Source organism: Oncorhynchus mykiss, chromosome 18, assembly GCF_057628025.1.
Source record: "Oncorhynchus mykiss isolate SJ-2025 chromosome 18, ASM5762802v1, whole genome shotgun sequence".
In the NCBI taxonomy this organism is placed as follows: Eukaryota; Metazoa; Chordata; class Actinopteri; order Salmoniformes; family Salmonidae; genus Oncorhynchus; species Oncorhynchus mykiss.
In genome coordinates this window covers 52,746,128-52,762,028 of record NC_143039.1, presented here as the reverse complement: position 1 = coordinate 52,762,028, position 15,901 = coordinate 52,746,128, and positions in this window count along the sequence as shown.

The following is a 15,901-nucleotide window of genomic DNA, read 5'->3' as shown; positions in this document are numbered from 1 at the left end:
GACACAATCTTCCGACAAAGATATGGGCTTAGTTTCGTTCAGACGACTGTTACTCAATTCAGGTAATATTGTATTCTACTTTTAAACCATTTTCTTTAATTTAGACAATAAAGTCTTTAGAACCTAAAAAGCCTTAGTTTTAGCACTACTTTACTTTTTAAGTCACCTTTTGACTTGACCCTGACCTATGAACTTTTTGACCCTCTGCAGACCTGTGCCTCGTCTCGGTCAGGATCCTAACACAGAGGTGGATTTGGAACTGGAGTTCAATGCGACCTCCACAGTACCTATCCCCAAGGGCAGTGACATTGTTGAAACATTGAAAGAGGCTGTGACCAATCCAAACTCTAACTTCAACTTATCTTTGGATCTGAACTCCATCACTGTGATAAGTAAGCAAACCCAATCAATAGGTGCTCCAAAAATATCCATTGACAAGTAATGTTCAGTTGTAGAACCTTTGAAGTTAAATCCCGTTGCGGAATTGATCAACCAATTGTGGCTACATCAGCAATATTTCACTGTCCTCCCTCCAACATCCCACGTTATCAAGTTGTACACACTAGTACATCACCAGTACAGTTTAAGCACACGTTGCATTTGGAGCACCTTTCAAATTCTAAAATAGTGTAATGTTTTATTAATTTCAGATGCCCCTGCTACAACAACTGTTCCTGCTACAACTGCCATAACAACGGCACCTCCTCCAGTGGTGGAATTACAAGTCACCTTGCAGCAAGCTTTTGTACCAGCCTTGACTGACCCTCAAAGCACAGAATTCAAAACACTATCAGTAACCATTACTACAATTGTAAGTCCTCGAAATCCAGATATGACCATTCATTTGTGTCTATGTTGATGTTGTTATTGACTTTACCTAAGGCTCAAGTGACAATGACTTTAGGCTTAATGATCGGTGAGCTACGGGAATAAGGGATTGTTAAAATATATAGGCCTAAAATTGTTGCATATATTATGTTTGTAAAATCTCTCATACTATTTGATAGTCTATTAAAGTTGACTCTTCTCTCCCCTACTCCTTACAGTGTGACACAATCTTCCGACAAAGATATGGGCTTAGTTTCGTTCAGACGACTGTTACTCAATTCAGGTAATATTGTATTCTACTTTAAACCATTTTCTTTAATTTAGACAATAAAGTCTTTAGAACCTAAAAAGCCTTATTTTTAGCACAACTTTACTTTTTCAGTCACCTTTTGACTTGACCCTGACCTATGAACTTTTTGACCCTCTGCAGACCTGTGCCTCGTCTCGGTCAGGATCCTAACACAGAGGTGGATTTGGAACTGGAGTTCAATGCGACCTCCACAGTACCTATCCCCAAGGGCAGTGACATTGTTGAAACATTGAAAGAGGCTGTGACCAATCCAAACTCTAACTTCAACTTATCTTTGGATCTGAACTCCATCACTGTGATAAGTACGCAAACCCAATCAATAGGTGCTCCAAAAATATCCATTGACAAGTAATGTTCAGTTGTAGAACCTTTGAAGTTAAATCCCGTTGCGGAATTGATCAACCAATTGTGGCTACATCAGCAATATTTCACTGTCCTCCCTCCAACATCCCACGTTATCAAGTTGTACACACTAGTACATCACCAGTACAGTTTAAGCACACGTTGCATTTGGAGCACCTTTCAAATTCTAAAATAGTGTAATGTTTTATTAATTTCAGATGCCCCTGCTACAACAACTGTTCCTGCTACAACTGCCATAACAACGGCACCTCCTCCAGTGGTGGAATTACAAGTCACCTTGCAGCAAGCTTTTGTACCAGCCTTGACTGACCCTCAAAGCACAGAATTCAAAACACTATCAGTAACCATTACTACAATTGTAAGTCCTCGAAATCCAGATATGACCATTCATTTGTGTCTATGTTGATGTTGTCATTGACTTTACCTAAGGCTCAAGTGACAATGACTTTAGGCTTAATGATCGGTGAGCTACGGGAATAAGGGATTGTTAAAATATATAGGCCTAAAATTGTTACATATATTATGTTTGTAAAATCTCTCATACTATTTGATAGTCTATTAAAGATGACTCTTCTCTCCCCTACTCCTTACAGTGTGACACAATCTTCCGACAAAGATATGGGCTTAGTTTCGTTCAGACGACTGTTACTCAATTCAGGTAATATTGTATTCTACTTTTAAACCATTTTCTTTAATTTAGACAATAAAGTCTTTAGAACCTAAAAAGCCTTAGTTTTAGCACTACTTTACTTTTTAAGTCACCTTTTGACTTGACCCTGACCTATGAACTTTTTGACCCTCTGCAGACCTGTGCCTCGTCTCGGTCAGGATCCTAACACAGAGGTGGATTTGGAACTGGAGTTCAATGCGACCTCCACAGTACCTATCCCTAAGGGCAGTGACATTGTTGAAACATTGAAAGAGGCTGTGACCAATCCAAACTCTAACTTCAACTTATCTTTGGATCTGAACTCCATCACTGTGATAAGTAAGCAAACCCAATCAATAGGTGCTCCAAAAATATCCATTGACAAGTAATGTTCAGTTGTAGAACCTTTGAAGTTAAATCCTGTTGCGGAATTGATCAACCAATTGTGGCTACATCAGCAATATTTCACTGTCCTCCCTCCAACATCCCACGTTATCAAGTTGTACACACTAGTACATCACCAGTACAGTTTAAGCACACGTTGCATTTGGAGCACCTTTCAAATTCTAAAATAGTGTAATGTTTTATTAATTTCAGATGCCCCTGCTACAACAACTGTTCCTGCTACAACTGCCATAACAACGGCACCTCCTCCAGTGGTGGAATTACAAGTCACCTTGCAGCAAGCTTTTGTACCAGCCTTGACTGACCCTCAAAGCACAGAATTCAAAACACTATCAGTAACCATTACTACAATTGTAAGTCCTCGAAATCCAGATATGACCATTAATTTGTGTCTATGTTGATGTGGTTATTGACTTTACCTAAGGCTCAAGTGACAATGACTTTAGGCTTAATGATCGGTGAGCTACGGGAATAAGGGATTGTTAAAATATATAGGCCTAAAATTGTTACATATATTATGTTTGTAAAATCTCTCATACTATTTGATAGTCTATTAAAGTTGACTCTTCTCTCCCCTACTCCTTACAGTGTGACACAATCTTCCGACAAAGATATGGGCTTAGTTTCGTTCAGACGACTGTTACTCAATTCAGGTAATATTGCATTCTACTTTTAAACCATTTTCTTTAATTTAGACAATAAAGTCTTTAGAACCTAAAAAGCCTTAGTTTTAGCACTACTTTACTTTTTAAGTCACCTTTTGACTTGACCCTGACCTATGAACTTTTTGACCCTCTGCAGACCTGTGCCTCGTCTCGGTCAGGATCCTAACACAGAGGTGGATTTGGAACTGGAGTTCAATGCGACCTCCACAGTACCTATCCCCAAGGGCAGTGACATTGTTGAAACATTGAAAGAGGCTGTGACCAATCCAAACTCTAACTTCAACTTATCTTTGGATCTGAACTCCATCACTGTGATAAGTAAGCAAACCCAATCAATAGGTGCTCCAAAAATATCCATTGACAAGTAATGTTCAGTTGTAGAACCTTTGAAGTTAAATCCCGTTGCGGAATTGATCAACCAATTGTGGCTACATCAGCAATATTTCACTGTCCTCCCTCCAACATCCCACGTTATCAAGTTGTACACACTAGTACATCACCAGTACAGTTTAAGCACACGTTGCATTTGGAGCACCTTTCAAATTCTAAAATAGTGTAATGTTTTATTAATTTCAGATGCCCCTGCTACAACAACTGTTCCTGCTACAACTGCCATAACAACGGCACCTCCTCCAGTGGTGGAATTACAAGTCACCTTGCAGCAAGCTTTTGTACCAGCCTTGACTGACCCTCAAAGCACAGAATTCAAAACACTATCAGTAACCATTACTACAATTGTAAGTCCTCGAAATCCAGATATGACCATTCATTTGTGTCTATGTTGATGTTGTTATTGACTTTACCTAAGGCTCAAGTGACAATGACTTTAGGCTTAATGATCGGTGAGCTACGGGAATAAGGGATTGTTAAAATATATAGGCCTAAAATTGTTGCATATATTATGTTTGTAAAATCTCTCATACTATTTGATAGTCTATTAAAGTTGACTCTTCTCTCCCCTACTCCTTACAGTGTGACACAATCTTCCGACAAAGATATGGGCTTAGTTTCGTTCAGACGACTGTTACTCAATTCAGGTAATATTGTATTCTACTTTAAACCATTTTCTTTAATTTAGACAATAAAGTCTTTAGAACCTAAAAAGCCTTATTTTTAGCACAACTTTACTTTTTCAGTCACCTTTTGACTTGACCCTGACCTATGAACTTTTTGACCCTCTGCAGACCTGTGCCTCGTCTCGGTCAGGATCCTAACACAGAGGTGGATTTGGAACTGGAGTTCAATGCGACCTCCACAGTACCTATCCCCAAGGGCAGTGACATTGTTGAAACATTGAAAGAGGCTGTGACCAATCCAAACTCTAACTTCAACTTATCTTTGGATCTGAACTCCATCACTGTGATAAGTACGCAAACCCAATCAATAGGTGCTCCAAAAATATCCATTGACAAGTAATGTTCAGTTGTAGAACCTTTGAAGTTAAATCCCGTTGCGGAATTGATCAACCAATTGCGGCTACATCAGCAACATTTCACTGTCCTCCCTCCAACATCCCACGTTATCAAGTTGTACACACTAGTACATCACCAGTACAGTTTAAGCACACGTTGCATTTGGAGCACCTTTCAAATTCTAAAATAGTGTAATGTTTTATTAATTTCAGATGCCCCTGCTACAACAACTGTTCCTGCTACAACTGCCATAACAACGGCACCTCCTCCAGTGGTGGAATTACAAGTCACCTTGCAGCAAGCTTTTGTACCAGCCTTGACTGACCCTCAAAGCACAGAATTCAAAACACTATCAGTAACCATTACTACAATTGTAAGTCCTCGAAATCCAGATATGACCATTCATTTGTGTCTATGTTGATGTTGTCATTGACTTTACCTAAGGCTCAAGTGACAATGACTTTAGGCTTAATGATCGGTGAGCTACGGGAATAAGGGATTGTTAAAATATATAGGCCTAAAATTGTTACATATATTATGTTTGTAAAATCTCTCATACTATTTGATAGTCTATTAAAGTTGACTCTTCTCTCCCCTACTCCTTACAGTGTGACACAATCTTCCGACAAAGATATGGGCTTAGTTTCGTTCAGACGACTGTTACTCAATTCAGGTAATATTGTATTCTACTTTTAAACCATTTTCTTTAATTTAGACAATAAAGTCTTTAGAACCTAAAAAGCCTTAGTTTTAGCACTACTTTACTTTTTAAGTCACCTTTTGACTTGACCCTGACCTATGAACTTTTTGACCCTCTGCAGACCTGTGCCTCGTCTCGGTCAGGATCCTAACACAGAGGTGGATTTGGAACTGGAGTTCAATGCGACCTCCACAGTACCTATCCCCAAGGGCAGTGACATTGTTGAAACATTGAAAGAGGCTGTGACCAATCCAAACTCTAACTTCAACTTATCTTTGGATCTGAACTCCATCACTGTGATAAGTAAGCAAACCCAATCAATAGGTGCTCCAAAAATATCCATTGACAAGTAATGTTCAGTTGTAGAACCTTTGAAGTTAAATCCCGTTGCGGAATTGATCAACCAATTGCGGCTACATCAGCAACATTTCACTGTCCTCCCTCCAACATCCCACGTTATCAAGTTGTACACACTAGTACATCACCAGTACAGTTTAAGCACACGTTGCATTTGGAGCACCTTTCAAATTCTAAAATAGTGTAATGTTTTATTAATTTCAGATGCCCCTGCTACAACAACTGTTCCTGCTACAACTGCCATAACAACGGCACCTCCTCCAGTGGTGGAATTACAAGTCACCTTGCAGCAAGCTTTTGTACCAGCCTTGACTGACCCTCAAAGCACAGAATTCAAAACACTATCAGTAACCATTACTACAATTGTAAGTCCTCGAAATCCAGATATGACCATTAATTTGTGTCTATGTTGATGTGGTTATTGACTTTACCTAAGGTCCAAGTGACAATGACTTTAGGCTTAATGATCTGTGAGCTACGGGAATAAGGGATTGTTAAAATATATAGGCCTAATAATGTTATATATATTATGTTTGTAAAATCTCTCATACTATTTGATAGTCTATTAAAGTTGACTCTTCTCTCCCCTACTTCTTACAGTGTGACACAATCTTCCGAGAAAGATATGGGCTTAGTTTCGTTCAGACGACTGTTACTCAATTCAGGTAATATTGTATTCTACTTTTAAACCATTTTCTTTAATTTAGACAATAAAGTCTTTAGAACCTAAAAAGCCTTATTTTTAGCACAACTTTACTTTTTCAGTCACCTTTTGACTTGACCCTGACCTATGAACTTTTTGACCCTCTGCAGACCTGTGCCTCGTCTCGGTCAGGATCCTAACACAGAGGTGGATTTGGAACTGGAGTTCAATGCGACCTCCACAGTACCTATCCCCAAGGGCAGTGACATTGTTGAAACATTGAAAGAGGCTGTGACCAATCCAAACTCTAACTTCAACTTATCTTTGGATCTGAACTCCATCACTGTGATAAGTAAGCAAACCCAATCAATAGGTGCTCCAAAAATATCCATTGACAAGTAATGTTCAGTTGTAGAACCTTTGAAGTTAAGTCACGTTGCGGAATTGATCAACCAATTGCGGCTGCATCAGCAACATTTCACTGTCCTCCCTCCAACATCCCACGTTATCATGTTGTACACACTAGTACATCACCAGTACAGTTTAAGCACACGTTGCATTTGGAGCACATTTCAAATTCTAAAAGAGTGTAATGTTTTATTAATTTCAGATGCCCCTGCTACAACAACTGTTCCTGCTACAACTGCCATAACAACGGCACCTCCTCCAGTGGTGGAATTACAAGTCACCTTGCAGCAAGCTTTTGTACCAGCCTTGACTGACCCTCAAAGCACAGAATTCAAAACACTATCAGTAACCATTACTACAATTGTAAGTCCTCGAAATCCAGATATGACCATTAATTTGTGTCTATGTTGATGTGGTTATTGACTTTACCTAAGGTCCAAGTGACAATGACTTTAGGCTTAATGATCTGTGAGCTACGGGAATAAGGGATTGTTAAAATATATAGGCCTAATAATGTTATATATATTATGTTTGTAAAATCTCTCATACTATTTGATAGTCTATTAAAGTTGACTCTTCTCTCCCCTACTTCTTACAGTGTGACACAATCTTCCGAGAAAGATATGGGCTTAGTTTCGTTCAGACGACTGTTACTCAATTCAGGTAATATTGTATTCTACTTTTAAACCATTTTCTTTAATTTAGACAATAAAGTCTTTAGAACCTAAAAAGCCTTATTTTTAGCACAACTTTACTTTTTCAGTCACCTTTTGACTTGACCCTGACCTATGAACTTTTTGACCCTCTGCAGACCTGTGCCTCGTCTCGGTCAGGATCCTAACACAGAGGTGGATTTGGAACTGGAGTTCAATGCGACCTCCACAGTACCTATCCCCAAGGGCAGTGACATTGTTGAAACATTGAAAGAGGCTGTGACCAATCCAAACTCTAACTTCAACTTATCTTTGGATCTGAACTCCATCACTGTGATAAGTAAGCAAACCCAATCAATAGGTGCTCCAAAAATATCCATTGACAAGTAATGTTCAGTTGTAGAACCTTTGAAGTTAAGTCACGTTGCGGAATTGATCAACCAATTGCGGCTGCATCAGCAACATTTCACTGTCCTCCCTCCAACATCCCACGTTATCAAAATGTACACACTAGTACATCACCAGTACAGTTTAAGCACACGTTGCATTTGGAGCACATTTCAAATTCTAAAAGAGTGTAATGTTTTATTAATTTCAGATGCCCCTGCTACAACAACTGTTCCTGCTACAACTGCCATAACAACGGCACCTCCTCCAGTGGTGGAATTACAAGTCACCTTGCAGCAAGCTTTTGTACCAGCCTTGACTGACCCTCAAAGCACAGAATTCAAAACACTATCAGTAACCATTACTACAATTGTAAGTCCTCGAAATCCAGATATGACCATTCATTTGTGTCTATGTTGATGTTGTCATTGACTTTACCTAAGGCTCAAGTGACAATGACTTTAGGCTTAATGATCGGTGAGCTACGGGAATAAGGGATTGTTAAAATATATAGGCCTAAAATTGTTACATATATTATGTTTGTAAAATCTCTCATACTATTTGATAGTCTATTAAAGTTGACTCTTCTCTCCCCTACTCCTTACAGTGTGACACAATCTTCCGACAAAGATATGGGCTTAGTTTCGTTCAGACGACTGTTACTCAATTCAGGTAATATTGTATTCTACTTTTAAACCATTTTCTTTCATTTAGACAATAAAGTCTTTAGAACCTAAAAAGCCTTAGTTTTAGCACTACTTTACTTTTTAAGTCACCTTTTGACTTGACCCTGACCTATGAACTTTTTGACCCTCTGCAGACCTGTGCCTCGTCTCGGTCAGGATCCTAACACAGAGGTGGATTTGGAACTGGAGTTCAATGCGACCTCCACAGTACCTATCCCCAAGGGCAGTGACATTGTTGAAACATTGAAAGAGGCTGTGACCAATCCAAACTCTAACTTCAACTTATCTTTGGATCTGAACTCCATCACTGTGATAAGTAAGCAAACCCAATCAATAGGTGCTCCAAAAATATCCATTGACAAGTAATGTTCAGTTGTAGAACCTTTGAAGTTAAATCCCGTTGCGGAATTGATCAACCAATTGTGGCTACATCAGCAATATTTCACTGTCCTCCCTCCAACATCCCACGTTATCAAGTTGTACACACTAGTACATCACCAGTACAGTTTAAGCACACGTTGCATTTGGAGCACCTTTCAAATTCTAAAATAGTGTAATGTTTTATTAATTTCAGATGCCCCTGCTACAACAACTGTTCCTGCTACAACTGCCATAACAACGGCACCTCCTCCAGTGGTGGAATTACAAGTCACCTTGCAGCAAGCTTTTGTACCAGCCTTGACTGACCCTCAAAGCACAGAATTCAAAACACTATCAGTAACCATTACTACAATTGTAAGTCCTCGAAATCCAGATATGACCATTAATTTGTGTCTATGTTGATGTGGTTATTGACTTTACCTAAGGTCCAAGTGACAATGACTTTAGGCTTAATGATCTGTGAGCTACGGGAATAAGGGATTGTTAAAATATATAGGCCTAATAATGTTATATATATTATGTTTGTAAAATCTCTCATACTATTTGATAGTCTATTAAAGTTGACTCTTCTCTCCCCTACTTCTTACAGTGTGACACAATCTTCCGAGAAAGATATGGGCTTAGTTTCGTTCAGACGACTGTTACTCAATTCAGGTAATATTGTATTCTACTTTTAAACCATTTTCTTTAATTTAGACAATAAAGTCTTTAGATCCTAAAAAGCCTTATTTTTAGCACAACTTTACTTTTTCAGTCACCTTTTGACTTGACCCTGACCTATGAACTTTTTGACCCTCTGCAGACCTGTGCCTCGTCTCGGTCAGGATCCTAACACAGAGGTGGATTTGGAACTGGAGTTCAATGCGACCTCCACAGTACCTATCCCCAAGGGCAGTGACATTGTTGAAACATTGAAAGAGGCTGTGACCAATCCAAACTCTAACTTCAACTTATCTTTGGATCTGAACTCCATCACTGTGATAAGTAAGCAAACCCAATCAATAGGTGCTCCAAAAATATCCATTGACAAGTAATGTTCAGTTGTAGAACCTTTGAAGTTAAATCACGTTGCGGAATTGATCAACCAATTGCGGCTGCATCAGCAACATTTCACTGTCCTCCCTCCAACATCCCACGTTATCAAAATGTACACACTAGTACATCACCAGTACAGTTTAAGCACACGTTGCATTTGGAGCACATTTCAAATTCTAAAAGAGTGTAATGTTTTATTAATTTCAGATGCCCCTGCTACAACAACTGTTCCTGCTACAACTGCCATAACAACGGCACCTCCTCCAGTGGTGGAATTACAAGTCACCTTGCAGCAAGCTTTTGTACCAGCCTTGACTGACCCTCAAAGCACAGAATTCAAAACACTATCAGTAACCATTACTACAATTGTAAGTCCTCGAAATCCAGATATGACCATTAATTTGTGTCTATGTTGATGTGGTTATTGACTTTACCTAAGGCTCAAGTGACAATGACTTTAGGCTTAATGATCGGTGAGCTACGGGAATAAGGGATTGTTAAAATATATAGGCCTAATAATGTTATATATATTATGTCTGTAAAATCTCTCATACTATTTGATAGTCTATTAAAGTTGACTCTTCTCTCCCCTACTCCTTACAGTGTGACACAATCTTCCGACAAAGATATGGGCTTAGTTTCGTTCAGACGACTGTTACTCAATTCAGGTAATATTGTATTCTACTTTAAACCATTTTCTTTAATTTAGACAATAAAGTCTTTAGAACCTAAAAAGCCTTATTTTTAGCACAACTTTACTTTTTCAGTCACCTTTTGACTTGACCCTGACCTATGAACTTTTTGACCCTCTGCAGACCTGTGCCTCGTCTCGGTCAGGATCCTAACACAGAGGTGGATTTGGAACTGGAGTTCAATGCGACCTCCACAGTACCTATCCCCAAGGGCAGTGACATTGTTGAAACATTGAAAGAGGCTGTGACCAATCCAAACTCTAACTTCAACTTATCTTTGGATCTGAACTCCATCACTGTGATAAGTAAGCAAACCCAATCAATAGGTGCTCCAAAAATATCCATTGACAAGTAATGTTCAGTTGTAGAACCTTTGAAGTTAAATCCCGTTGCGGAATTGATCAACCAATTGCGGCTACATCAGCAACATTTCACTGTCCTCCCTCCAACATCCCACGTTATCAAGTTGTACACACTAGTACATCACCAGTACAGTTTAAGCACACGTTGCATTTGGAGCACCTTTCAAATTCTAAAATAGTGTAATGTTTTATTAATTTCAGATGCCCCTGCTACAACAACTGTTCCTGCTACAACTGCCATAACAACGGCACCCCCTCCAGTGGTGGAATTACAAGTCACCTTGCAGCAAGCTTTTGTACCAGCCTTGACTGACCCTCAAAGCACAGAATTCAAAACACTATCAGTAACCATTACTACAATTGTAAGTCCTCGAAATCCAGATATGACCATTCATTTGTGTCTATGTTGATGTTGTCATTGACTTTACCTAAGGCTCAAGTGACAATGACTTTAGGCTTAATGATCGGTGAGCTACGGGAATAAGGGATTGTTAAAATATATAGGCCTAAAATTGTTACATATATTATGTTTGTAAAATCTCTCATACTATTTGATAGTCTATTAAAGTTGACTCTTCTCTCCCCTACTCCTTACAGTGTGACACAATCTTCCGACAAAGATATGGGCTTAGTTTCGTTCAGACGACTGTTACTCAATTCAGGTAATATTGTATTCTACTTTTAAACCATTTTCTTTAATTTAGACAATAAAGTCTTTAGAACCTAAAAAGCCTTAGTTTTAGCACTACTTTACTTTTTAAGTCACCTTTTGACTTGACCCTGACCTATGAACTTTTTGACCCTCTGCAGACCTGTGCCTCGTCTCGGTCAGGATCCTAACACAGAGGTGGATTTGGAACTGGAGTTCAATGCGACCTCCACAGTACCTATCCCCAAGGGCAGTGACATTGTTGAAACATTGAAAGAGGCTGTGACCAATCCAAACTCTAACTTCAACTTATCTTTGGATCTGAACTCCATCACTGTGATAAGTAAGCAAACCCAATCAATAGGTGCTCCAAAAATATCCATTGACAAGTAATGTTCAGTTGTAGAACCTTTGAAGTTAAATCCCGTTGCGGAATTGATCAACCAATTGTGGCTACATCAGCAATATTTCACTGTCCTCCCTCCAACATCCCACGTTATCAAGTTGTACACACTAGTACATCACCAGTACAGTTTAAGCACACGTTGCATTTGCAGCACCTTTCAAATTCTAAAATAGTGTAATGTTTTATTAATTTCAGATGCCCCTGCTACAACAACTGTTCCTGCTACAACTGCCATAACAACGGCACCTCCTCCAGTGGTGGAATTACAAGTCACCTTGCAGCAAGCTTTTGTACCAGCCTTGACTGACCCTCAAAGCACAGAATTCAAAACACTATCAGTAACCATTACTACAATTGTAAGTCCTCGAAATCCAGATATGACCATTCATTTGTGTCTATGTTGATGTTGTCATTGACTTTACCTAAGGCTCAAGTGACAATGACTTTAGGCTTAATGATCGGTGAGCTACGGGAATAAGGGATTGTTAAAATATATAGGCCTAAAATTGTTACATATATTATGTTTGTAAAATCTCTCATACTATTTGATAGTCTATTAAAGTTGACTCTTCTCTCCCCTACTCCTTACAGTGTGACACAATCTTCCGACAAAGATATGGGCTTAGTTTCGTTCAGACGACTGTTACTCAATTCAGGTAATATTGTATTCTACTTTTAAACCATTTTCTTTAATTTAGACAATAAAGTCTTTAGAACCTAAAAAGCCTTAGTTTTAGCACTACTTTACTTTTTAAGTCACCTTTTGACTTGACCCTGACCTATGAACTTTTTGACCCTCTGCAGACCTGTGCCTCGTCTCGGTCAGGATCCTAACACAGAGGTGGATTTGGAACTGGAGTTCAATGCGACCTCCACAGTACCTATCCCCAAGGGCAGTGACATTGTTGAAACATTGAAAGAGGCTGTGACCAATCCAAACTCTAACTTCAACTTATCTTTGGATCTGAACTCCATCACTGTGATAAGTAAGCAAACCCAATCAATAGGTGCTCCAAAAATATCCATTGACAAGTAATGTTCAGTTGTAGAACCTTTGAAGTTAAATCCCGTTGCGGAATTGATCAACCAATTGTGGCTACATCAGCAATATTTCACTGTCCTCCCTCCAACATCCCACGTTATCAAGTTGTACACACTAGTACATCACCAGTACAGTTTAAGCACACGTTGCATTTGGAGCACCTTTCAAATTCTAAAATAGTGTAATGTTTTATTAATTTCAGATGCCCCTGCTACAACAACTGTTCCTGCTACAACTGCCATAACAACGGCACCTCCTCCAGTGGTGGAATTACAAGTCACCTTGCAGCAAGCTTTTGTACCAGCCTTGACTGACCCTCAAAGCACAGAATTCAAAACACTATCAGTAACCATTACTACAATTGTAAGTCCTCGAAATCCAGATATGACCATTCATTTGTGTCTATGTTGATGTGGTTATTGACTTTACCTAAGGCTCAAGTGACAATGACTTTAGGCTTAATGATCGGTGAGCTACGGGAATAAGGGATTGTTAAAATATATAGGCCTAAAATTGTTACATATTATGTTTGTAAAATCTCTCATACTATTTGATAGTCTATTAAAGTTGACTATTCTCTCCCCTACTCCTTACAGTGTGACACAATCTTCCGACAAAGATATGGGCTTAGTTTCGTTCAGACGACTGTTACTCAATTCAGGTAATATTGTATTCTACTTTTAAACCATTTTCTTTAATTTAGACAATAAAGTCTTTAGAACCTAAAAAGCCTTATTTTTAGCACAACTTTACTTTTTCAGTCACCTTTTGACTTGACCCTGACCTATGAACTTTTTGACCCTCTGCAGACCTGTGCCTCGTCTCGGTCAGGATCCTAACACAGAGGTGGATTTGGAACTGGAGTTCAATGCGACCTCCACAGTACCTATCCCCAAGGGCAGTGACATTGTTGAAACATTGAAAGAGGCTGTGACCAATCCAAACTCTAACTTCAACTTATCTTTGGATCTGAACTCCATCACTGTGATAAGTAAGCAAACCCAATCAATAGGTGCTCCAAAAATATCCATTGACAAGTAATGTTCAGTTGTAGAACCTTTGAAGTTAAATCCCGTTGCGGAATTGATCAACCAATTGCGGCTACATCAGCAACATTTCACTGTCCTCCCTCCAACATCCCACGTTATCAAGTTGTACACACTAGTACATCACCAGTACAGTTTAAGCACACGTTGCATTTGGAGCACCTTTCAAATTCTAAAAGAGTGTAATGTTTTATTATTTTCAGATGCCCCTGCTACAACAACTGTTCCTGCTACAACTGCCATAACAACGGCACCTCCTCCAGTGGTGGAATTACAAGTCACCTTGCAGCAAGCTTTTGTACCAGCCTTGACTGACCCTCAAAGCACAGAATTCAAAACACTATCAGTAACCATTACTACAATTGTAAGTCCTCGAAATCCAGATATGACCATTAATTTGTGTCTATGTTGATGTGGTTATTGACATTACCTAAGGCTCAAGTGACAATGACTTTAGGCTTAATGATCGGTGAGCTACGGGAATAAGGGATTGTTAAAATATATAGGCCTAATAATGTTATATATATTATGTTTGTAAAATCTCTCATACTATTTGATAGTCTATTAAAGATGACTCTTCTCTCCCCTACTCCTTACAGTGTGACACAATCTTCCGACAAAGATATGGGCTTAGTTTCGTTCAGACGACTGTTACTCAATTCAGGTAATATTGTATTCTACTTTTAAACCATTTTCTTTAATTTAGACAATAAAGTCTTTAGAACCTAAAAAGCCTTAGTTTTAGCACTACTTTACTTTTTAAGTCACCTTTTGACTTGACCCTGACCTATGAACTTTTTGACCCTCTGCAGACCTGTGCCTCGTCTCGGTCAGGATCCTAACACAGAGGTGGATTTGGAACTGGAGTTCAATGCGACCTCCACAGTACCTATCCCCAAGGGCAGTGACATTGTTGAAACATTGAAAGAGGCTGTGACCAATCCAAACTCTAACTTCAACTTATCTTTGGATCTGAACTCCATCACTGTGATAAGTAAGCAAACCCAATCAATAGGTGCTCCAAAAATATCCATTGACAAGTAATGTTCAGTTGTAGAACCTTTGAAGTTAAATCCCGTTGCGGAATTGATCAACCAATTGTGGCTACATCAGCAACATTTCACTGTCCTCCCTCCAACATCCCACGTTATCAAGTTGTACACACTAGTACATCACCAGTACAGTTTAAGCACACGTTGCATTTGGAGCACCTTTCAAATTCTAAAATAGTGTAATGTTTTATTAATTTCAGATGCCCCTGCTACAACAACTGTTCCTGCTACAACTGCCATAACAACGGCACCTCCTCCAGTGGTGGAATTACAAGTCACCTTGCAGCAAGCTTTTGTACCAGCCTTGACTGACCCTCAAAGCACAGAATTCAAAACACTATCAGTAACCATTACTACAATTGTAAGTCCTCGAAATCCAGATATGACCATTCATTTGTGTCTATGTTGATGTGGTTATTGACTTTACCTAAGGCTCAAGTGACAATGACTTTAGGCTTAATGATCGGTGAGCTACGGGAATAAGGGATTGTTAAAATATATAGGCCTAAAATTGTTACATATATTATGTTTGTAAAATCTCTCATACTATTTGATAGTCTATTAAAGTTGACTCTTCTCTCCCCTACTCCTTACAGTGTGACACAATCTTCCGACAAAGATATGGGCTTAGTTTCGTTCAGACGACTGTTACTCAATTCAGGTAATATTGTATTCTACTTTTAAACCATTTTCTTTAATTTAGACAATAAAGTCTTTAGAACCTAAAAAGCCTTATTTTTAGCACAACTTTACTTTTTCAGTCACCTTTT